Below are 26,156 nucleotides of genomic sequence, written 5' to 3' on the forward strand. Positions count from 1 at the left end.
TGGATTTCGGGCCAGCTTGGCAGGATCATCTGCCACTGATAGAGTTTGCATACAACAACAGTTTTCATAGGAGAATTGGTATGTCTCCGTTTGAAGCATTGTATGGTCGACGTTGTCGTACTCCTCTGTTCTGGGAGGAAGTCGGAGAACGACAGGTCGAGGGTCCAGAATTGATTCAGCAGGCCATGGACAAAGTTCTTGTGATCAAACAGCGGATTAAGACTGCTCAGGATCGACAAGCGAGTTATGCGAACACCAAGCGCAGACCTCTCCATTTTGATGTAGGCGAGAAAGTGTTTCTCAAGGTATCACCTTTTCGGAGGATTCTGAGATTTGGACTCAAGGGTAAGCTATCTCCGAGATTCATTAGTCCTTTTGAGATCTTAGAATGTGTGGGAGATTTGGCCTACAGATTAGCTTTGCCACCGTATCTGTCTAGTGTTCACAATGTGTTTCATGTGTCCTTGTTGAGACGATACGTAGCGGATGAGTCTCATGTTTTGCATCCGACAGAAGTTCAGCTGAATCCGGATTTGTCTTTTGTGGAAAGACCGGTTTCGATCTTAGACCGGAAGGATAAGGTACTGCGGAATAAGACTATTTCTCTTGTCTTAGTGCAGTGGCAGCGCCGAGGTACTGAAGAAGCTACTTGAGAACTAGAGAGTCGCATGCGGTCAGAGCATCCAGTGTTGTTCTAGTTGTAGTATTTTCAGTTATGATTGTAATTTCAGTTGTGCTTTCAGTTGTAATTCATTCTTAAGTTGAATGTATTGTTGTTCAGAATTGTCATTCTTCAGACTCGATTTCGCGGACGAAATCCTTTTTAGGGGGGGAGAATGTAGTATCCCGATGCCTAATTTGAGTTAATTATTGGATTAATTATATTTCGTTGGGATCGGAAGGATCGAACCGGGTTCGGATCGTCTGAAGAGGGTTCGGATCGTCCGAAGACAGGTGGCTGGACACGTGGAAGACATGCAAGGTTCGGATCGTCCGATCAGGGTTCGGATCGTCCGAAGACAGGTGTCTGGACACGTGGAAGACATGCAAGGTTCGGATCGTCCGATCAGAGTTCGGATCGTCCGAAGTGTGCCGGATCGGATCTTCCGAAGTGGATCGGATCTTCCGATCGTTGTCTATAAATAGAGGCGCGAGGTTTCACTTTTTACTCGCCAATTCCGAGTGTTCCAGAGCGTTTTAGTCGTTTCTGATGGGTTTCTAGTCTTTTCCCGAGGTTTAGGCACTAGCGGGGAGCTACTAGTCTTGTAGCGGAGCTGTGCTCTAGTTGGGAGCTAGCGGCATCAGTGGGCTGACTACGGACGCAGGCTTGATTCTAGGGCTGATTGCTAGGATCTACTGATTTGAGGTACGAAAGTACTATCCGAGATAGCAGGATTGAGTATGCTTTACTATGTGTTGTATGTTTATATGTTGCATTATTATCTGTCATATGATGCATGGTTTATTATGCGGCATTTGCATAATCATGTTGAGCCTGATTATCTTTGAGATAGCCTGTTGAGAGGGTGCACAGCCCTCGTTTGTTGTGGATGGTTGGACCCCGTTGGCCGACGGTGGTCAGGTCACCGGTATATCCACAGGTTTATTTTGGTATGGGAGCCACCTCCTGGTGCGACGGCGCAGAGTGCTACATACCTTGACGTCATTTACCTGAGCAGTATTTCGTTATACCCAGATCCTGGTATCCAGTACATTTTGCATACATGCATGTCATAGTCTTGTATACTCATGCTTTCGGTGCTGAGCGTTTTATGCTCACGTCCTCGGTTTATCTCTGTTTTGGACACCCTATTCGATGGGGCAGGTCTCAGGTTGGACGGTCCAGGAGGGAGTGGACAGGGAGCTGGCAGAGGTTGACTTGTAGTTGTCGGTATTTGTTCTTGAATTTAGTTCGATCTGGTTGTTTAAGTATTTTTGTACTTACAGATTCGATTGGGTTGTATTACTGTTTTTCCGCTGTTTACCTGATTCAGTTTAAATGTTAAATTTTGCATGCTTAATTTCTGATTAGTAGGTGATTCTGGAACGGGTCACTACAGGCTACCCTTGTCCCACATCGAAAAAAATCAAGATTTAAAATGAGTTTATAAAGGGCTACAATGGACTTCTATAGCAACTTGGGTTAATCATTTTCGTAAAGCGAGGACGAATACGAAGTTGTTGCTATAGGAGCACATTGTGCAGTCACGCAGGCGCGGGCTCGGACTCGGGGCGTGACAAGTTTTCAGATAAAGGTCTTCATCAGGAGACTCTAACTAATTACACGGCTAAAAGAAACTTTGGAAGCTTAGGAAAACTATCATGAACCCTACTTAACTTTATATTTTCTTTTTAAACATCATAAATGAAAATTGAAAGAGATGTTTACATCTCTGTATTTAGACCGGTTTGGTCTTGTAGTTTGTCCATCTTTGATTTTTATATCAGTCACAATTTGCTTGAGTGTTTCTTAAATACTCACCATTTACTATCCTTCATAGAGAAGAATAGAGGAGTAGTTAGATAAGGAAAAACACGCCATGTTTTGGGGTTGGTGATGAAGATCTAATTTGAGCTTAAGCATTGTCAATAACCCAGTTTTGTTATTTTCCTAATTCACTTCCGCATTTTTTTGAATCGCATTGTAAAGACGATTATCTATTTTTATGAAATAGACTGGTTTAGATATTTGATTACTACGAGAATTGTTGTTTACCAAATGTGTGATTTTTTAAACAATGCTGGTGTCGACCAACCCCAATATCGGGACGTGACATTTAAGTGGTATCAGAGCGCCACCATGTTCATAATCTGGTTGGGAGAAATTTGGGCGAATTTGCGCAAGACAAACACTTCAACGCCTATAATTCGAGCACCGGGCGCCAAAGCACCTACGAAGGGGTCCTAGCAGGCACCTTAGTGCCAAAATTCAAGCTATAGGAACCTCAACATCTATATTTTGAAGAACGGGCACCTCAATGCAGAATATTTGAAGCATTGGCACCTCAGCACCTATTATGTGTTCTAATTTTTGAAAATCTTGTAGAACCCTTAACTTTGTCTAGGAAACTAGGAATTAGATTCCATAAAATGTTCTGGAAACCTTATGGCATATGCTATCCATGTATATAAATATCCATATTTTTCAATGTTGAAAATTTCTCGAAAAATTTCAATCAACCATTGTATTGCACCGAAATACTTGAAACTGCTTGATTGATGCTACTTTTGGTCTATTTAACTTATCTTTATCATTTTGGATTGTTCTAAACCATTCGGTTTGTCTTGATCAGTGATTGTAACAAGGATTTATAAAATATTTTCTTTCTTTCGTATTTATTTTTGCACTTCGTAAAACTTTGATTTGTATTGCTTTCCATTTTCATTGGAATCAATAAAAAGTTATTTGGTTTTTTCATTGGTCGATTTCATTGATTTCATGTTCTGACCACTATAACTTCGTGATTACTGTTGACTCATTTATATATTGGCAAACAAATATCTTAGAAACGTGTATACTTATAGGACATGAACATAAGACCAGTACGAAACAACCGCAACCATGCTATAGAAACCGCAACAACAATAGGAACAACAACAACGATTCCACCACCAGGATTGGGCATAACTCAAGCTGACTTGATGGCTATAGCAACCATTGTGATTACCACAATCCAAGGGTTGGAAAACCCAAATGCCAATGGAAATAGCCACCACCTCCGGACCTCAAAAATATGGGGTCAAGTATCACTACAAGTAACTATGCAAGAATCAATCTCAAACATTCAAATGAGATTCGGATCCCGAGGTTGGACAAAACTAGCTCAAAAATATCAAGACCCAACTCCACCTACTCAAGATTCCCAACGAGTTTAAGGTGGATACCACAACTCCATTTTTAGAGGAAAAGCAGCCAAATGGTGGTAGACAGTCTCACCAACCATGACAACATCCAGACCAAACACATAACAACAGTTTTGAGAGATATTCATGAAACAGTACTACCCGGATGAAGTGAGACTACATAAGTTTATTGACTTTGAAAATTTCACTCAAACTCTGGATACATCAGTGGTGGTGTACATTTTAAAGTTGAATTCCCTTGAAACATATTCTCCCACTATCATGGCTGATGATACCTTGAAGATGCATCAGTTAAAGCATGGTCTGAACAGTCGTATTCAGTTAGCCTTAGCAATTTACCAACCCACAATCTTTGCTGATCTGATGGACGTATCAATAAGAGCTGAGACGATCATCAAACACCAGGAAAGCGAGAATAAGAATGAGCGACCTCTTACCGGGGAATATTCACAAGGAAAGCAGCCATTCAAAAGACCAAATTAGTTCAGTGGTCATTCAAAGGCACTTCGTCCAGCCCAATATACCAAGAGGCGAAGATGTGCCACCTGCAATAGACGCCATCATGGGGGGTTTCTATTGGAAGTCTAGTGCATGCTTCAATTGTGAGAAGTTGGGACATTGAATTGCTGATTGTCTTGAGCCTAGGAAAGGGACATGGCCTAATATTTTTGCTACCCTCAACAAGCAAAAAATAAAATAGCCTAACGCTCTTCTGTTTACGACGACTCGCGAAGAGGAAGATGACGTGATTGAAGTTGTGGCAGGTACCATTCTAATCAACAAAACACCATCTTATGTGTTATCTAAATCTAGTGTCACTCATTAGTTTATATCTAAGAGGTTTACTAAGAAATTAATACTCACACCTGAAATACTTGTTGAAACTTTTAGAGTAGCAACTCCCACTAGTAATACAATTAAAGCACATAGGGTACACCAAGATTGTCCTATTTCAAGCTTAATTGATTCAACTAAACATGGTAAATTTCGACGTCATTCTTGGAATGGGCTGGTTAGCAAAGAATAATGTATTAGTAGATTATCGCATGAAGAACGTCAAACTAAGAGCTCCAAACCAAGAAGAAATAGTTTATCATGGCAAAGTCAAGAAACATAAATCCCTCTTATCTACTTCCCATACTTGGAAAGCCATGAAAAGTAGAGAAGATGTTTATTTAGCTATGATAAGTGAGGTAAAAGAAGAAACTACAATTGCATTAGAAAAGATTCCAGGAGCACAAGAATTTCCGAATGTATTTCTTGAAGAACTCCCTGGCACAATTCCTGACCATGAAGTGTAATTCAAAGATTAATTTGGTACCCAATGCTACACTTATCTCAAAAGCATCTTACAAATGGCTCTGGCATAATTGAAAGAATTAAAAGAACAACTTCAAGAACTGTTAGATAAAAGGAAAATCCAAACAAACACTTCTATGTGGAAAGCTCCGGTCTTGTTTGTGAGAAAAATGGAAACATAAGATTGTGTATCGACTACCAAGAACTAAATAAAATCAGAGTAAAAAGACCACAAAGAACATATTTTCCTCACCTTCAGACCCCAAGAGAAAATAAAATTATTCAAAATTCAAGAAATATAATTCTGACTAAAAAACATCACATTCTTGGGGCATATAATCTCTGAAGCAGGCGTAGCAGTATACCCTAATAATGTAGATGCAATCTTAGATTGACTTAGACCAAATACTGTGATAGAAATTCAAAGATTTTCAGGTCCAGCCGGCTACTATAAAAATTTTGTTAAAGGAATTTTTTTCAATACTCATACCTCTCATTAAACTCACACAAAAGAACTAATGGATTGAAGAATGTGAACAAAGCTTTGAAACTTTGAAGAAAAAACTTGCATCTACACTTGTATTGGTACTATCTCGGAAGGAAAGCATTTCACCAACCCATAGTGATGCATCAAAATGAGGTTTAGAATGTGTTCTCATGCAATATGGGAGAGTAATTGCCTATGCTTCAAGGAAATTCAAACCATATGACTGACCCATGACCTTGAACTAGCTGTAGTAGTGTTCGCACTAAAAATTTGTAAACAACATCTTTATGGAGACAAATGTGAGATTTTCTATAATCTTCAAAGTCTCAAATATTTGTTCACAAAAAAAAAGTTAAACATGAGGCAGAGACAATTGATTGAACTCTTGAAAAACTACGACTTGACAATAAGCTATAATCCGGGCAAACCAAATAAGATAGATGACACTTTGACTCGGAATAAAATGGATAAAGTAATCCTAGAGTCACTTTTGGCACAACCATACCTCCGAGAAACGATCAAGATAAGTCAAGATTAAAACCCCACTTTGATGAAACTGAAAGAGCAAGCCAAGGAAAGAAATTCACAAGATCTCCACGCAGATAACAAACAATTCGTATGGATGAAAGGACAATTATGTGTATCTGAAATTGATAATATTCGAAAATAAATGATGCCTGAGCCACACAAATCAAAATTTTTTGTTCACCCCGATAATACCAAGATGTACAGACACTTGAAGAAAAATTTCTGGTAGAGTGGAATGAAAAAGGACGTTAAAGTGTTTGTCTCTAAGTGTCATATGAGCCAACAAGTCAAAGTTGAGAACCAAAGACCTCGGGTATTTCTTCCACCATTGGAAATCCCGGAATGCAATTGAGAACATGTTTTCATGGATTTTTTAATCGGTTTACCAAATTCTAGACAAAGCCATGATGGTAAATGGGTAATTTGAGATAGATTCATGAAAACTGTGCACTTCTTACTCATCTGCATGAAATATAATCTGGACAAACTTGCTACCATATACATGAATAATATCGTACGATTATGTGGAGTTCCAACTATCATACTATCAGATAGAGACCCGAGGTATGTATCTCGTTTTTGGAAGAGCTTTCAACAAGCTATGGGCACTAAAGTTATTCTTAGTAATGCATATCACCATCAAACTTATGGTTTAACTGAGAGGACCATACAAACTCTTGAGGATATATTTAAAGCATGTGTTCTAGACTTCAGTGGTAATTGGAGTAAGTTTCTATTATCAAGGAGAAACTAAAGACTACAAAAGATCGACAGAAAAGCTAAACTCATATGAAGAGAAGACCAACATAATTTGAACTGGGTGAGAAAGCATATATGAAATTTTCACTCGTGAAAGGTGTGCTCCGATTCAATAAAACTGGGAAATTGAATCCTTGATATGTCGAATCTTTTGAAATTTTTGAGAAAGTGGAAGCTCTTGTTTATAGATTAGCACTTCCATGAGACATGTCAAGAATTCACAATATCTTTCATGTTTCACAACTAAGAAGATATTCCAGATCCAAGTCATACTCTTGAGGCCAGACCACTTCTAATAGAAGGAAATTTGAATGAAGTATTAAAGTACGAAGAAGTTTCTATTTTAATTGTGGACATCGAGGACTGAGACTTAGGCAACGAGCCATTTTGTATGTCAAAGTAGAATGATATAACAATAAAAGAAAGGAAGCTATTTGGGAATTAGTGGAAAAGATGCGAAAAAATTACATTACCTCTTCAAGTTTCAAGCCAACACAAGTTTCGAGAATGAAACTTTCAATAAGGAAAGAGGAATGTGAAGACCCGAATTCATGGTATCCAAAATGCATGGTCATACTTGAGAATTAAAAAGAAATTAAAAATCACGATGGACAAACAAATTTCAGCAGGTATAATTTCCAAAAATGGGACATAAAAATACAACAGGATTAAGAGGCTCATTTAGCTAATTTAATGGATATGTAACAAACATTTTAATGGACATTATCAACATTGAATGAGTTGTTATATGTATCAACCATTTCAATGGCTAATGTCAGTCTTGAATGAGTTGTAACAGTTGTCATTTCAGTTGCTCGTGTTGACATATACATAGTGGCTGAAGCTTAAGGTAAATCACTTCAAAACCTCTCCAAAATACTCTAGATTTTCAGTCACCTTAGCTGCAAGAAATGGGCGACTTTCTGCTACAATTCCTTCAGCATTTTAGAGCAAGATAGCTGCCGAGATATTGAGCCAAGTTTTTGTCCTAGAAACAAGCCAAGCAGCACCAAATTTTGAACAACAATCGGCCCTCGTTTGAGCCAATTTCGAGCATCAAGGGAATAATATTTTGAGCAGCAAGTCACTTCATGTTTTATTTCAAGAAAAGAACAAGTAAGTAGACTTTTGAATTAAGTTTGCACACTTATATTTCTTTTTAAATTGGCTTAAAGTTTTTATAAAAAATCAATTAAGTATGTTTTTTAAAAACTTGATCGGCATGATATATTCATTTCTATTTGATATGTTATATTTAAATAAATTTCTTATTCGATATTAGATATGATATTCGAAAGCATGTTTGAATTAATTGAAATGAACTATAATGACTCGAGCTAGAAATGACAAAGAAAATTCTGATGTTTGATTTGATATGACTCTGATGCGATAGAATATAATAACTGTTTATTTATCCTCGTCCCTTAGAAGAGTAACATGTAGGGGAGTGATCATTAGACCATGAAAAATGAGATGATTTTCAGTGAATGTTTGTAATTTGTTCCTATTAGATTCAGCATGCTTATAATTGAAATTATGATTATATAAACGTATATGTATTCTTGGTATTTGTTATGTATGATCGGTCCTCACTTGCTAAGTATTTTCCCAAACATTCAACATACTCTCCCTTCCCAGATAAGAATGAAGAGCAGTTAGATAAGGATGAACAAACCATGTTGTGGGGCTTGTGATGAGAATCAGTTCGAGATCAAGCATTGTAGATAACTCTGTTTTGTTAAGTTTGTAATTCACTTCTGCGTTTTGTTTTGAATCGTATTGTAAAGAAGATTATCTATTTTTATGAAATAGAATGTTTTAGATATTTGATTACTACGAGACTTGTTTGTTTACAAATGATGTGATTTGAAACAACGTCAGTGCGACAAACCTCGGTCTCGAGGCATGACAAAAACCTACGACACTCACAGTTTTGTTAAAGAAGAATCGCTTTCTTACATGAATGCTTTCATAATATATCAATGGACATCCATTTCTCATTATATATGTGGCGGCGGACATTGTAGATGTATCTGATGTCACGTTACAATTTCGATAAAAAAATGATTGGAATTAAAAAAAAATTACAAGTTAGTGAATCACTAAAACTATGAAATGGTCGAAAAACATGGGGAAATGAAGGGTAAGTTCCATAAATTTATTCTCAAAATTCAAATTATAAAATAAAATTGTTCAAATCAGATTCTTAATTTGTTTCTTAATTCAGTTTTAACCCCTTCCAGTTCTTATGAGAGTAAAAGCCCAATTCAAGCCCACACTTTGCAACAATTTAACGTGGAATCTATTTAATTAATGAAAGACATTATAATTTTCTACTACATGGGATATATATATATAAATAAATAAATATATATATATATATATATATATATATATATATATATATGAGCAATGATACCCTGCACACCTGTGGGCGCCTGCCGACGTGGCATGCCCACAACCACACAAAATTTTTTGTTTTGTTTTTTTTAAAAAACTGAATAATCATGATTCATGCACCGCCACGTAGGCGGTGCTCATGATACCTTGCACACCTGGTGTGCAGGGTAACAAATTCGTATATATATATATATATATATATATATATATATATATATATATATATATACTAGAAATATGCACGTGCGTTGCACGTGGAAACAATTTTATCTGAGATAAAATTAGTTGATATAATAAATAAAAATGAAAATTATATTTTTTTATAAATTCATATTAATTACATATATGAAATTTACATGTTTTCACATGTTTATTTTAAATAATTTAATTTTCGTTATATAAATTTGTTTGTTATTTCTGTGTACATGTCGAGTTTTAATAACAAGTACGGATATCGTCCGACAAAACTTGATATATTACAAATCTACATTAAAAACAATTCTTTAATTAACTTGAACAAAAACTTGATAAATTAATAAAATAAATTGAAATTAAAATAAAAGGATGAAACAAACACAATTTAAATAATTTAAATTAAAATAATTAATAAACGAGTGTACGAATATCGGTTAATGTACATATCAATTCTTAAGCAATGCCTTTGAAGGAATTCATTATTTTATCAATATACTATGTCAAATTATATTTAACTAATTCAACAATATACAATAACCAAGTGTCTTTTTGTTATTTAATAATTGCAATTGCAACTAAGAATGATGGATTTCTCTAGCTTTCGTTTTTTAGTCTATGATTATCAGCATGTACTCAATCTCATATACTATGTTAGGACCGGCTAGATGTTTAGAGGGGGTGAATGAATGAATACCCTATTAAAACTTTCGGTATGATTGGTTTGAGGTAACAAAATACAATCGCTTTATCTCAACTCAGTTGAGTTACAAGTCAACAAGGTAAAATATATGCGCAGAAAAAGAATTGTGTTCAAAGTTGAACCAAATAGATACTAACACGATAATCGGTAGATGCAGTTATCCCAATGCCAAAAATATTCATGATGTTCAGTAATTTTTCGTTGATGAAAATATTGTTAGACAACCAATTCAAGCTGATTTTGATGTAGAAAATGGAGAAGAAATGCAGATCCTTTGGAGAATGCATAATCTGTAGAGTACAAGCAACAATCAATAATCAATCAACATATGTCAGTCAATGAGAGAGAAAATGAACAAAGATCTCAACGATTTAGAAAAAAGAGCAACATGGATCACACATCCTTTGGAGAATGCATAATCTGTAGAGTAAAAGCAACAATCAATAATCAATCAACATATTTCAGTCAATGAAACAGAAAATGAACAAAGATCTCAACGATTTAGAAGAAGAGCAACATGGATGACAAATTATGAGGTAACTGGTAATAACCAAATCGAAGATTAATTTGTTCATTTTGATCTATTTTCATAAATCAAATATTAAATAACCAAAAATGTATGGATGCATATTATAGATAAATATGAATGGTATAATGACAAATTTATATATTTTATTTAACTTTAAGTTAACATATTAATATGAATAATTTTTTGTTAAAAAATATAGAAATATATTGTAGGTTTAAAAAATACTAAACTTCAAATTTATATGTTCATTTAACTTGAAGTTTAAAAAATAAAGTCTGAACTATTTTTTGTTATAAAACATATATTTTTATTTAACTTGAAGTTTAAAAAATTAAGTTCGAACCGCTAACCAAAATTTATATGTTCATGTAACTTGAAGTTTAAAAAATTAAGTCTGAACCATTTTTGGTTATAAAACATAAAAAATATATTAAAAAATAGAAAATATATTGTAGGTTTAAAAAATACTAACCACAAATTTATATGTTAAATCAACTCGAAATTTAAAAAATAAATTTTGAATTATAAAACATATATGTTTTTTTAACTTGAAGTTTAAAAAACTAAGTTCGAACCGCTAACCAAAAATTTATATTATAATGTAACTTATAAAGTTTAAAAAAGCATAGAAAATATTTGAAGTTTAAAAAATTAAGTCCGGACCGCTAAAAATAGAAAATATATTGTAGGTTTAAAAAATATTAACCACAAATTTATATGTTCATTTAACTTGAAGTTTCAAAAATAAAGTTTGAAATATTTTTAGTTATAAAACATATATGTTTTTTTAACTTGAAGTTTAAAAAATTAAGTCCGAACCGCTAACCAAAAATTTATATATTATTGTAACTTGAAGTTTAAAAAAAATTAAGTACGCATTTTTGATTATAAAGCTTAGAAAATATAAAGATGTGAAATGTATTAATTAAACAAATTAGGTAATTAGATAAGAAAATTGAAAAGTCACCTAAAAAAATAAATAAGACATTAATTAAATAATAGTTGAAAAAGGGGTTATAAAACATATATGTTTTTTTAACTTGAAGTTTAAAAAATTAAGTCCGAACCGCTAACCAAAAATTTATATATTATTGTAACTTGAAGTTTAAAAAAAATTAAGTACGCATTTTTGATTATAAAGCTTAGAAAATATAAAGATGTGAAATGTATTAATTAAACAAATTAGGTAATTAGATAAGAAAATTGAAAAGTCACCTAAAAAAATAAATAAGACATTAATTAAATAATAGTTGAAAAAGGGTAACCAAGTAAATTCACAATTGAAACTCATATATTTATAATAATTATAATATAATTATAATTTATAATTATAATTATAATTTATAATAGTATAGATATATTAAAATCCAATGGAGCATGATAATGTTAACCATTCGATCGAAGTAGAGTGTCACTGATTTACAAAACATTAATTCTACTCTTAGCATTGATTTTTGGCCTCTTCATTCATATATATATATATATATATATATATAATTTTGATATCCTGCACACCTACCGTGCACACCTTTGTGAGCACCAATGAGGTGTCACTCACCCATTGGATGCATAATTTTTCTATATTTCATCACATCCAATGTGTGAGTGACACATCATTGGTGCTCATAAAGGTGTGCACGGTAGGTGTGCAGGATATCAAAACTGTATATATATATATATATATATATATATATATATATATATATGTGTGTGTGTGTGTGTGTGTGTGTGTGTGTGTGTGTGTTGGGGATGAAAAAGAAAATTGACCCTTAATTATGTATTGAATAAATGGTCACACGCATGGCTCCATGGGTCCCATTTTCATAACCTTTGTAGTGCCCCATTTTTTAAGCACTATTAATTACTACAATTTTTTAACTATACAATATGATTTTATATTTGAAAAATTCAGTGTTTCTTGAAAGATTTGGTGATAGGTTGGCCTCCACTACATTTCGACAATAAACCTTTTGTTTGTGCGGTTTAAATAATGACATCAGTCTCACGCTTTCATAACGTGTGTTCCCTCTCCCCGAAGCATAGTGGTTTTATTACTGTAATATATAATAAAAAAATTTGATTGTTCTAATAGTGAGAGTATTTGGGAAGTAATCAAATTTTGAAAGCAAGCCGTTCCATAATATTTTATATTGTTTTGGATAATTATATTTGAGAATGAGATACGTATTTTGTAACGTAACAAAAAATTTGAAGGTTTACGTGAACCACATACATGCAAGTTATCAAATTTCTTATATATTTTAATTTATTTATTTTTAACGCGTTAATGTATGATTTTAACATGAATATATATATTTAATTCTTGGTTCATTAAAATTGTATTATATAAAGTTTTTAGCAGTATTTCATGCTCGAACATAGAATGAGAACAATTAAGGTTTTTATAAACTAATTATTTTAAATTATTTAATATATGGTGTAATTACGTGAGATTTTTGAAATTGGGTATTGGCAAATATTTTTACTCGTCGGATCATATTTTAAACAGGTACGCAAATTTTAGCGAGTCGGGAGACTTTTTGAGGATACGGGCAACGTACCTAAACGAAATATTTTTCGGGAATGTTATTAGGCTTGATGGATTTATTGTATTGCTTAATGGGCCCAAAACTCTTTTAACTCCTTTAATTAATATTATTGTCCCATTAGTGTATAATTATATTAACTTAAACATAATACAACTATACCCTAACCCTAGTCCCCAAGCTCTCAGCCGCCCCTCCCCTTGCTGCAGCACTTTTTCGAAAGATCTCGATCAGCAAACCACCGAAATCCTCCTAGTTTTCAAAGAAATCATTCTCTGTCTCTCAGGTGCAAGTTCAACGCGTTGATATCAAAGTTTTCTAGCGTAAAAATGCAAAGACAAGCTCAAAATCTCGTTTTTCTCTTCATTCACATCATAATTCGTTGGTTTGTGTGTTTATGCATGAGGGATTCTTTGATCTATTATGCAGTATTGTTTTCGCATAGTTTTGACATGAAATATGAATTGTTTGATATTTAACTCATGTTTTTCTTTGTTGTCGTGTACGGGGCTGTCGATTTATGATGTTAGGGGGCTGGAAATGTATAGGGCTAAGGTGTCTAAGTGCAGGAGTTTCGAGGTAGTCGCATTTTGTAAGGGCCGGCCGCACGTCTTGGTCTAATGGCTCGGTTGTTGTTAGATCGGAAGAAATGAGTGAGCTGGCGGTGCAAGGGCTGTTCCAAGCCTTAGACCAGACACTGGTGGGTCTAACTCGTGGCCTAGGATGGCTCGAATGCTACTGATACTAGTCATGGGGCCGGTTGAAGGAGTTAAGTTGAGGGAGTTAAGTTGAGGGGTATCTCGGTTGGGCTTGTTTCGATGGCTCTCGGGTGGTCGTACTTAATAGCGTGCATGGGGTTGAGGGCTAGGGTTAAGTCAATCCGAAGGGTCCAGAGGTGGATATGTGCTCTAGGGTTTCGGCGCTTGGGTGCAGAAAATTCCAGCACGTGGCATCGGGTTATATGGGGTTCAAAACTGTTGGAATTGGGTAGTTTAGAGGTTGGTAAGGTGTGAATAAGTGGTGGTTAAAATTTGGGAAATTTTTGGGCTGATTCAGGTTAAAACCGGACTCGTGTCCAAGTTTTAAAAGAAGTCGTAAAAATTATGAAACAGACTCAAGTTTACGCCTAGGAAACGATTGTAAATATGTTTTGAGGTGTTTAAGGAGTTTTTTGGACTTCGGGTCGAAATTTTGAGGTGCACGGGCAATATGGTCAATTAAGGTTTCCATGGGCAAAATGATCATTTTGCACCTGGGTCGAGTTAGCAGTCCTGGTAGCATTCTGATCACAAAATTTACATGTTTTAATCCATATGTTATCATGAGCATGATTTTTTTTATGAATCTACGGCATGCTTGGTTTGAAGAACATTTATGCATATGCATGATTATACAATTGATGAATACGATGACATGTTTTTTCGAAGGAAGGAGTTGGTTGTGACTAATACGATGACACGATAATACGATGACATGTAAAGAAAATGCTCAGTGGATGGCTAATATTGTTGCTGATGTCCCCGCCGTCGGGTACCGCGATTATATGTAGATGGATCCATCGACTAATACGATGATACAAAATTCACAACCGATGAATGGAATTTAAATAAAGAAAATGAATACATATATGCTGATATGCTGAGACATTTTTTTAGACACGTTATGTTTTGACACGATATGATTAAGTTCATGTTTTTTAAGGTCATGAAATGTATGTCAATTACAATACTTTTCACTGTTGCATGTTATATATATGTACTTGTTACAACGATTCAGATGTCTTGAGTCTTTAGACTCAGTAGGTGTGAATGATGCATGTGAACATAGTGATGAGGAGCCTGGAGGTGCCAAAGACTGAGTAAGCGGGGCTGGATGTGCATATGCTAACCCGAGGACCATATGTTTCGCACATTATGTTTATGAGCTGAGAGTGAACATGAATATTTTCATAAATTTTCGTTTTTATATACTGATGTTTGTCAGGACGTTACATGTTATTGGTATGAACTCTTTTAAACAGTAGTTTAGGAATTTGTCATGTTTATAGATATTTAATTCAGTATTTTTATTCAATAGTGCATGACTATTTTTAAATGCATGTGTTGAGTCATTTTTCGGAAATTAGGATATATAAAAAAATTTAAAAAAATTAATAGTATTTTAAGTAGTAGACGTCAAATATTTATTTCTATCATTTTTTTTACTACAAGTGTTATCTCATGCAATAACTGTATTTAGGTATTTCAATTGTAAATGAGGTCTTTCACAATGTTTCTTTAAAACATGTAATAGTGATAGAGTATTTGGGAAGTAATCAAATTTTGAATTAAAAAATATAAAATTAGGGTTTTGGTCATATAATTTACATATTTGTCATTTTGGACATGTCGATTAATTCAAAGTCTTAATTCATTAATTTGCAATTTTTTCGATTTTAGTCCTTTTTTATTCGAATGCTGACGTGATACCGGAAAATGATGTCGTGACACCAAAAAATGCTAGCGTGTCTGATTCTGCATCAGCAATTCGAAGGAAAAAAACTAAAATTAAAAAAAAAATGCTAGTTAATGGGCTAAGACTATGGATGACCAACGGTAACACGACCGAAAATAAATTAAAAAATGTGCAAATTACATTATCAATGTGTAATTTCTCCAAATTAAAAGTAATGATTTATGATGAAGATTATTTTCTTGAAAATTATATTGAAATATTTCATACATATCTGCATCATATGGTAGAATGGAAATATACTCTAAAAAAACTATCAAATTTGTTATGTAAGTTGGAATATTACAAGTTTTGTTTATTTAGGTAATCAAAATTTGGTGTTAGTCTGAAAAATTGATCTTTTGTGCTTATAAATCTTTTTTCTCTCAAGTATTAAAGTAGTGCTAGACATTACTACTGTGAAATTAAATTTAGCTGACGTATGCAATATCACGTTACTTTAGCATTCAAATTGAAAAAAACAAGAATGGAGTCATAAATCCAACAATCAACAGTATATTAGTGAGAATGGAGTCATAAATTACATTTAAAATAAAAAATTTTAATATTAAATTTATCTACAAAACTTAGAGAAAATGAGCATATTTGAATTATTTAGTATAAGAAGATCAGAATGTGTTGAATGAGACAATTCATGTTAGTGGACCATGAAAAATCTATGCTATCTCAATCTCATGGATTATAAACTAATATTGTCTGTTTGTCGGAAAGTAACGTAGAATCAAAAGATATTTTGATTATAGATGTTGTCAATTCAATGTTTAAAATTTATGTATTTTTCCGAAAAACTAATAGTTTTCTATTCAAACAACAATAATTTTCACTTATTTTAATCAAATTGTTTTTTCCTCGATATTTGGGATTACAATATTTTTAAGGCAAAAACTTATGTGAGACGGTCTCACGGGTCGTATTTCGTGAGACGGTTCTCCGATTTGGGTCATCTATGAAAGAATATTTCTTTTTATCCTAAGAGTATTTTTTTTATTGTGAATATCGGTAGAGTTGCACTCGTCTCACAGATAAAGATTCGTGAGACCGTCTCACAAGAGACCTACTCTATTTTTAATGTTCTCGAACTCGTCCGAATAAAAAACTGACTTGATTTTTTTAAAAATAAATATTCCAAGTTTTGAAATGAATTAAGAAAATGATGTATCTATATGGCGTTGTCATTCACAGCGATTGAAATGAAAATTCATTGCCACTATCGGTTGAATTATTGTGCATTTAGCTCCGATTTTATTTAGATTTATTATTTTATAAAACCTTTGCATTAACAATATTTAATTAAATTACCCGAATACTCTGAACATATGAATTTCATGGTTAGAAGACGTAAATGTTTAATACTGAAAATAAATTTAGGTTCCATATATGTTCATCAATAATTTTTCATTGAAGTATTGACTCAAATGACAAATACAATATAATATTAATAAATGAAAATTTTAAATTCCAATTTATTTCTTCCCTAGTAGAAAAACATTTTTTTTTACTTTAGACATTAAATGAAGTAGTAACCATCTAAATATCGAAGTAAACGTACATGGTTCTCGTAAAAACCGAAGTCATAGACCATTAAAAAAAGTCTTTGACCAATCCATGAAATCATAATCGGTTCGAAATTTTACCGATTACGAAGTAAAAAACATGTTTTACTTCATCGATTTTGTAGATCACCTGTTATTACTTCATAGGTTATTTATAGTATAGAAATACTAGGCAATATTTTACTTCAACATAATTTAAAGTTAATGAAATATATGTGATCACGAATGTACTAATTTAATTAGTAGGCAATATGTTACTTCAAGATAATTAGTCAAATAAACCTGTAGTTGATAATAGATAGAGACAGTATAGTTTATTGTCATATCTGAGTTGTGTCTGTATATTTATTATACTGTTTCTGCTACACTGACGTAGATTGTGTGGTGATTGCACTATTTTGTCGTATATGCATTATATTATTACGTCGTCGAAAAAAAAAATTAATGCGTATGACGTCACATGTCGTATGATCACGTGGCGAGATTTAAGACGCCACATTGGTGGTATTTAAATTAATGATGCAATTGTTCATTTTTTAAATACTTCACAATAATTGAACAAATATATAACAGTATCACAACATCCAATATTAAAATGAATTAGAATCATTAAATTATTCAAATAAAATATTGTATAGGTACTAGTCATCAAAAATCATTCATACCAAATCATTCAACATAAATATGGTATAGGTACTGATGATCCAATATCATACCAAATCATTAAAATATGTCTACAAGTACAACCCACAAATTTATAAATAAATATGACCAATTGAGCACCAGCCTGAGAGCAACAAACTCACTCTATTCACTTCTTACTTCATCATAATGAGCTTGATTGTAATACTGGTTTTTTTTTTTATTGATCCTCCAATCTGAAACATAAAAAGACAAACTTACTCTATTCACTTCTTACTTCATCATAATGAGCTTGATTGTAATACTGGTTTTTTTTTTTATTGATCCTCCAATCTGAAACATAAAAAATCTAATGTTATTAAGACCCTACAATAAGACATAACATGTCAAGAAAACTGGATATTGCAACCAATTTATGTGCCTGCTGTAATAAATCCAAGATTGAACCACTAAAGGCCAAGAAAAACACAGAAAAGAGAATGGAAAAGCAAAATGTTTCAGGGCAAATGCTCCAATGCTTACAACGGTAATAACAAGAACTTTTGACCTTTTGTTTGATGCTGCATTGATATTATTAAGAAGTTCAATGAAGGTGTACAAATATCAGAAGACAAGGAGAACCCAAGGAAAGATGTTTCACTTACCAAAACCAAGCGATCATCATCCTTTATGTTTCCATTTGTATCAAAAAGGCACATCAACCTATCCATTGGAGTAGAAACAAGTTTTCTTTGATTACCCGGAACAAAGTTAACCTCTGAACAATTTGAATAAACAAACATTAAAGTCAAACATATTCACAACACGATCTGTTTGTACACTAACATTCACTTCCAAAACAAATGATGTTGTCAGCTACACATGCAGCATGTAAAAATCAAATGATTTTAGACATTTAAGATCCATCCAGCGACTGTCCAAGGCCAGAGCATCGACCTTCTTCCTAAGTCGATCCTTAACTTCTGTTTTTTTTTTTTGTTATCAAAAGGAAAAAAACATCTGCACAGACCTGGGTAACATCATCATGTGAGATTCTTCCAGGCATGCAGTCTGCTTCATGGTTCTCCAATCCGAGAAAATTATTAGTATGCATGTGTTCCAAATCATGAGACGCGAAGAGCATGGATTGATGAATCAATTGAAATAACAACATATCTGAATTCCCAAACCTGATATGAAAAACACCCATTTAGACCTTCTCCATCTAATGAAGTAATTAAGGCATATTGATGAATTGATATTCTCTCAATCTAATGAAGTAACTAGTACATGCATCTAAAATTGGAATGGTAGTGTCATCATGCATTGAAGACATTCACATCAACTTGTCAAAATAATAAAACCAATACCAAGCTTCTCAAAAGTGATAACCTTTTGGAAATGTCAGAAAATTATAATAACTGAGATTTACACCCGCAGCAAGAAGATTAGCGCCTAATCCAGTAAATGAGAAGTTGAAAATCTCCTATGATGGACCTGTACTTGTACAAGATACCCATATGGCAAAGCCAAAATCAGAGTAAGTCTGGATCCTCTGAACAGAAATACAAATAAAACATATATTCAAATTATCAGACCTTGTGTTTGATTTCATAAATTTGAAAAAAGTGGAACGATATGTTAGAGTGTTAGGATCCAAAAGCTGTTTTTTAAAAAAATGGCTATTACTTTTTTTAAAAAAAATAATCAATCTTTCAAGCAGTTGATGGAGTTTGAGTGAGTTTTTACAAAAATGTATTTTAAAGAAGTCTAAATTCAGACTATCTATAATTTTAAAAAAAATGATTTCTTTCGCTACCATGTTACAACATAGAACTACTACAGCTTTATGATATATTTCCATTGTCTACATCAAATCAATTTAAGATCTCTCAATGACTAAATAAGATTCTCTCAAGGACCTTTCAAATAAAATAAACCAAATTTCTAAGAACCCAAGTTTACTCAATTTGACAAAGTATAACGGATCAATTCATGTGAAATGTGGTTATGTTTTCGAAGCAAATGAATACGAGGAACCTGGTCTGACACTCCTTTAAAACAAATTGAGGTGAAACCCAATCGACGAAGAACTTAAACCTAGTGACAAGCACAGCAATCGACCTGAATTACAGTAGCTTTAGTCTAATTACCACTTCCATTTCATGAAAAATAATAATAATTAAATACAATAAGAGATCCAATCCGCTGCATGCAATTTACAATTATATGCTATCTCAAATAAAATATGCAGAAATAGAATATCCATCAATTTCATAAGCTAAAGACGAAAAAAAAATCGAACTCACGATTTTCACAGCGACGATCTCAAAACTATCGATATGTGTAGTTTCGGGATAATACCTATTTTCGTCCTTCTCGTTAACCGCTTTTTCCATTTCAGTCCCTTGTGATTTTTGACTGCTTAATTAATCCTTCATGTTTTCAAAATATTCCCGAATTGATCCCTACCGTTAGTCTGACGTTAGGAGTAACGTTGACTTGACATTAGCGACGGTTTTTATTAAACCGTCGCTAATTAGCGACGGATTTTCAAAATATTAGCGACGGTTTAATATTTTCATAAAAAAGAATAATTTTAATAATTTAAAAAAAAAACTTAGAATCGGACTATGCTAACAATATTAATAATCTTAACACACACTTAAAAATTTACAAAAAAAAAAAAGCGAAAAAGTTAACTTAAGTCGAAACTAAAATCGTGTGAGAGAAAAAAAATTTAAGTGTTGTAAAGTGGTGTGTATGAAAATGGAAAGAGAGTATATTTATAGACAGTTTGCGACGGGTTTTGGTAACACCGTCGCTAATAGTGACGGTAATATTATTAACCTTGAAATATAGACGGTTTTGCAATCACCGTCGCTATTTTACCAAAAGCATAAAGCAAACTGTCTATAAATATACTCTCTTTCCATTTTCATACACACCACTTTACAACACTTAAAATTTTTTTCTCTCACATGATTTTAGTTTCGACTTAAGATAAACTTTTTCGCTTTAATTTTTGTAAATTTTTAAGTGTTAGTTAAGATTATTAATATTGTTATCATAGTCCGATTCTAATTTATTTTTAAAAAATAAAAAATAAAAAAATTAATTTTTTTTATTTTATGGAAATAGTAAACCGTCGCTAATGAGTGACGAGTTAAAACATTGTCGCTAATTAGCGACGGTTGTTTGAATGCTGTCGCTAAATAGCGACGGTTTAAAAACTCCGTCGCTAATTAGCGACGGTTTCTCCAAACGTCGTCGCTAATTAGCGACGGTTTAATATTTCCATAAAATAAAAAATTATTTTTAATAATTTTTTTCTTTAAAAAACTTAAAATTTATTTTATGGAAATAGCAGCGACGCTAATTAACGACTGCTTTTGAAAAACCGTCGCTAATTTCTACCATTTTTCATAAGTCAACGTTAACCTTAACGTCAGGATAACGGTAGGGATCAATTCGGGAATATTTTGAAAACATAAAGAATTAATTAAGCAGTCAAAAATTATGAGGGACGGAAATGGGAAAAGCGGTTAACGAAAAAGACGAAAATGAGCATTATCCCGTGTAGTTTCATAGGGGAAAAAAGTCAGAAAATAAAAAATAAAATAAAAAAAAGCCTAAAGTGACGAACAGAAGTACGATACTCAAGTTCAAAAGAAACCTCACCGAGAAATATTTGACCGAAGGATCCATCACCGGTCTTAGGGCCGAGCTTGAATTATGTTAAATTAAATCCAAGCTAGACGAACACAAAACAAACGAAAATCGCTGCAAGAATCACCGGAAAAACGAAGAAGAGCAGAAGGCAGAAACATGCCTCGCCCTAGGGCTTCGGGTCAAGCAAATCGGGGCTCAAATCCTTCGATTCAAGGCTTAGATCTGAGCTACAAGTCATGGGCTACGAGTCACGGTGGTCACCGGTGACTTCCCAACGAAGAAAAATGCGAATTGTTTAAAATCTAGGGTGTATTGAATCGGTATTTTTAAATATTTTTATTCAATTATAAAATCTAGAAGTACTTAATTTAAATTTTTATATGGCAAAAATTTGTGTGAGACGATCTCACATGTCGTATTTGTGAGACGGATCTGTTATTTGAGTCACCCATGAAAAAGTATTACTTTTCATGCTAAGAGTATTACTTTTTATTGTGAATATGAGTAGAGTTGACCCGTCTCACAGATTATGATCCGTGAGACGGTCTCACATGAGACTCAATCCTTTTATATACTCGATACAGTTTTGATATCCTGTACACCTACCGTGCACACCTTTGTGAGCACCGATGAGGTGTCACAGTAGGTGTGCAGGATATTAAAATTGATACTCTATATATGTTTAGTGGTATTTAATATAGATTTTGGTAGAATTTTAAAAAATTACGTGGTTTTCAAACTTGACTTTTTAAAACTCTCCATAAGTCAAGAGGTATCCAAAAAATCCATAGATTTTCAAGGATTCTTATTTTATTATTTATGTATAAACTTTGAAGCCTTACGTACAATTACAGAAAATATAAAATATTCTTCCACCTATACTAAAGATTTTGATGGACTTTCTTTTTTGAAAAATACGTTATCTCTCTTCTGTCTCAAGCCGTCTCTAGGGTTCTCCACTTACTCAAAAAATGTCTTCTATTCAAAGGTATGATTGGTCATTCTTGCCAATATTTATGAGTAAATAGATGAATTGTTGTTTTTTCTTGAATCATTATGATTATTGTATTTCATAAATTTTCTTTCATCTCATAAAAACAATGAATGATCTGATGTAAGTGTATATATACGTGTAAAAAAGATTATGGTAATAGTTTGGTGGTCCTTATTCATCACATATTATACAGGGAATCAAAAGTAAAAATATTTCTTATTATTTGTAATTTTTTTTTTTAAAAATTAATAGTTTGATTAGAATCATTCATACGTACACAGTAAAATTGATTGTTCTTATATTGAAGTTTAATTTTTGACTTATTTAATCGATTATTTTATACTTTTAAAAATTCGTGATTTTTTAATAGGCCTTTTATCTAAATTTTTTTATTATTATTCACCACATATTATACAGTGTTTCTTTGTTTGCTTTAATGAGTGTGGGAAGATAACGTCATTTTTCAGCTGTTAGGAGTAGAAGAGTTAGGAGCATAGTAATTTTTTTCTTCTCGACTGTAAACCCTTTTATTTTCTTGCAAGTATTCATTTTTGTTTCAATATACATACTAAGAAGGTATGATGTATTTTTACACGTGTAGGCTGATGCATTTTTAATGTTCTAACATGTTTGACAAAATTTAAGAACTCCGTGTTTATATTTTAATATAATTATTGAGATATTTAACTTCTATCTTTTCTTAAGAAATTATAAATGGGCGATTAACAAACAAAATATAATTTATGGACGACTCAGAAAAGTAATGAATTATTAAAACTCATGGTCGATGCTGCCATGAGAGGATGTCGTGATAAGAATGAGATGCTGAACAAAAGAACTGAAACGTATTTTTAAAAAATGCGGAATATTTTTTTTATACAGCTCACATTTTTGAAATAATATTTAAAAATGATCTTAAATATTTGACAGTAAAAATACAGTAGTTTAAAATAACCAAACTCGTCCAAAACCATACGTAAACGTAAACGTGTAAAAATCATAAAATCATCATCGTAAGAAAATGTTCATCTCCTCTCAATCTCATAAATCGTAATGCGGAAAACATGTGGTCCTCGGGTCGTGTCACCGCACCAGTGCCTACTCAGAGTTCGGCACCTCCAGTCTCCTCATCATTAAGCTCACCTGCATCACACATGCCTAGTGAGTCTAAAGACTCAACACACCTGTACCAGGAATAACAAGTACATATACATAGCACACAACAGTGAAAAATATCATACTCAACATATCTTTCATGAACTTAAAAAAACTTAATGCCAACATACCTTTCATGAACTTTAAAACATGAACATAAAGGTGTCGTATAAAATCATGTCGTGTTGAATCATGTCATCTCATATCATCATAAACGTGTCAAAACAGCTCATCATATCGAAGCATGTCATCTCATGTCATCATATACGTAAACGTGTCGTGTAAAATCATAGCGTATTAAAGCATGTCATTTCATGTCATCATATACGTATACATTTTCTTTTTAATTGAATTCAGTTCATTAGTTGTGACTTTCGTATCAGCTCTATCGATGGATCCATCTACATGTAACCGTGGTACCCGGCAGCGAGGGACATCAGCGACAGCATCACCCGTCCACTGAGCCCGGGCCTCAGCTCATCATATCTCATATCATCGTATACATATACATCGTCAGTCACAACCAAATCCCATCTTTCAAAATAGCATCATAATCATCACTTAATAAAAACATGTATATACGTAAATTTTCCTTTAAACCAAGCATGCAATGTATTTATCGTAATTCAATAAAATTTATGAACGTGATGCATAAACATTTAAAAACATGATAAAATGTGCTCAGGGCGCTGTCTTGACCAAAATCTCACCCCGGGTGCAAAATGACCATATTTCTCCTGAAAATCCAAAAATTACCATTTTGCCCATAGACGTAAAATTCCATATTTTTGACATTTTTCTTAATTCCATTGACACTAACATGTCCCAAATAATTATTTAAGCCTACATGAATTTTCTCATATTTTTATTTGGCCTAAATCGATAACTTTTAAATTAATCTTTAAATATAGCATATTATTGCGTTTTAATCCCGAATTAAACCAAAACTTAGCATAAAATTCCCAAATTAAAAACTTAGACTTATGATAATTATTTAAGCTTAAATATAATTTCTCATAATTTTATTAAGCCTAAATCTAGTCGTTTCAATTAATTCTTTAATTAACCTTTCGTGAGACGATTAAATCCCGGATAAATCTAAAACTCATTATTTTGATCCAAAACTTACCAAACTCCTAAAAATGCCTCAAAACATATTTAAAAGTATCTCTAGACGTAAAATCGAGCTCATTTTATAACTTAACCTAATTGTTTTAAAACTTGGATCGAGGTCCTGATTTTAACCCGAATCGAACCGATATTTAACCAAAACTTTCCCAACTTTTTACCACACCTTATAAATTCTTAAAAGACCTTAATTCCCCAAAAACCAACCCCTTAGGCCTTCGAATAGACCTTGGATAACACTTCCTACCTCTCAATAAATATCGGCCCCTCTCTTGTACACTTATTTCCCAACACCTTTCCCACCTCTTAAATGTTTCGGTCCACTTCTATCCTCACTTGTCCAGCCATTAAGGGTCACCATTAAGACCTTAATGAACTCCTAAACCAAGACTAAACGAAGCGTAAAACTGCTGGATTTTTAGATCATGCCCAAGTCCAAACTCTAGTTCATGCACCTCCCTTAATTTCGCTCCTAATCTTCGTCCAATGGAACCAGTCCTTACCCGACCTCTCCTATACCTCGATTGGACCCTCATGGACAGCACCTAGTTCTGGTTCAGCCCCCTTTCCAGCCGAGTCTACTCTACCTTGCACCATACCTGTCGAAACCCTTACCACCCAAGAACACCACCTCTCAAAACCTTACTCTCGGCCCTTCCCTTACAGCATCCAGCAACTGATCTAACTCACAAGGCAACTCCTTGACATCAAATACAGCCCTTAAACAACTAAAAACAGCAGCCCCTTGCACCACAAAAAACAAAACGTGAGATGTTTGCAACAACATACGGTTTTCGTGTCAAACTAAGAGCATAAAAGCTTTGCCATGCCAATACCGAAAAATGCATAAACATAACACACATGACAGCACATATATGACGTGAATGATGTGTAAGATTTTTCTTAAAATCATGTTTCGTATACATGAAAAACTATATGCGGAAGCTTAAATCGAGTATTACCTCCGGCCATTGAAAGTTTTGATTCTCTGATTTCTTCTCGGTTGAAGCCTTCTAAGCACTGCACAATCTCTTTAGATGGTGTATATTTCTTATGAGGTGTGTGTGCTTAGGGACCTCAATCGTTGCTATTTATAGGCATCTCATACCTCAACGAGAAAATTGGGAGCATTATTTTCAAAGGAATAATCGTGTACGCATCTCAGTTTCTGAAGTTGAGTCGGCGTACGCAACTTTTCGTCAAAAGTTGTAGGCT

General features: G+C 33.3%; 1 long non-coding RNA gene across 4 annotated transcripts; it reads right to left on the reverse strand.

Moving 5' to 3' along the window:
* Positions 1–18,013: 18,013 nt before the first annotated feature.
* LOC140808250 (uncharacterized) lies at positions 18,014–21,964 on the reverse strand. Of its 4 annotated transcripts, XR_012112846.1 has the most exons (4): positions 21,674–21,964; positions 19,385–19,547; positions 18,658–19,182; positions 18,014–18,346 (listed from the first exon to the last, which is right to left on the reverse strand). It is a non-coding gene; the product is annotated as an uncharacterized lncRNA (long non-coding RNA). The 4 variants fall into 4 exon arrangements; XR_012112845.1 differs by having other exon boundaries at positions 18,256–19,182; positions 19,385–19,489; XR_012112843.1 differs by having other exon boundaries at positions 18,256–19,182.
* Between the last annotated feature and the right edge of the window lie 4,192 nt (positions 21,965–26,156).

The sequence above is a fragment of the Primulina eburnea genome, chromosome 12, assembly GCF_022965805.1.
Source record: "Primulina eburnea isolate SZY01 chromosome 12, ASM2296580v1, whole genome shotgun sequence".
Lineage (NCBI taxonomy): Eukaryota > Viridiplantae > Streptophyta > Magnoliopsida > Lamiales > Gesneriaceae > Primulina > Primulina eburnea.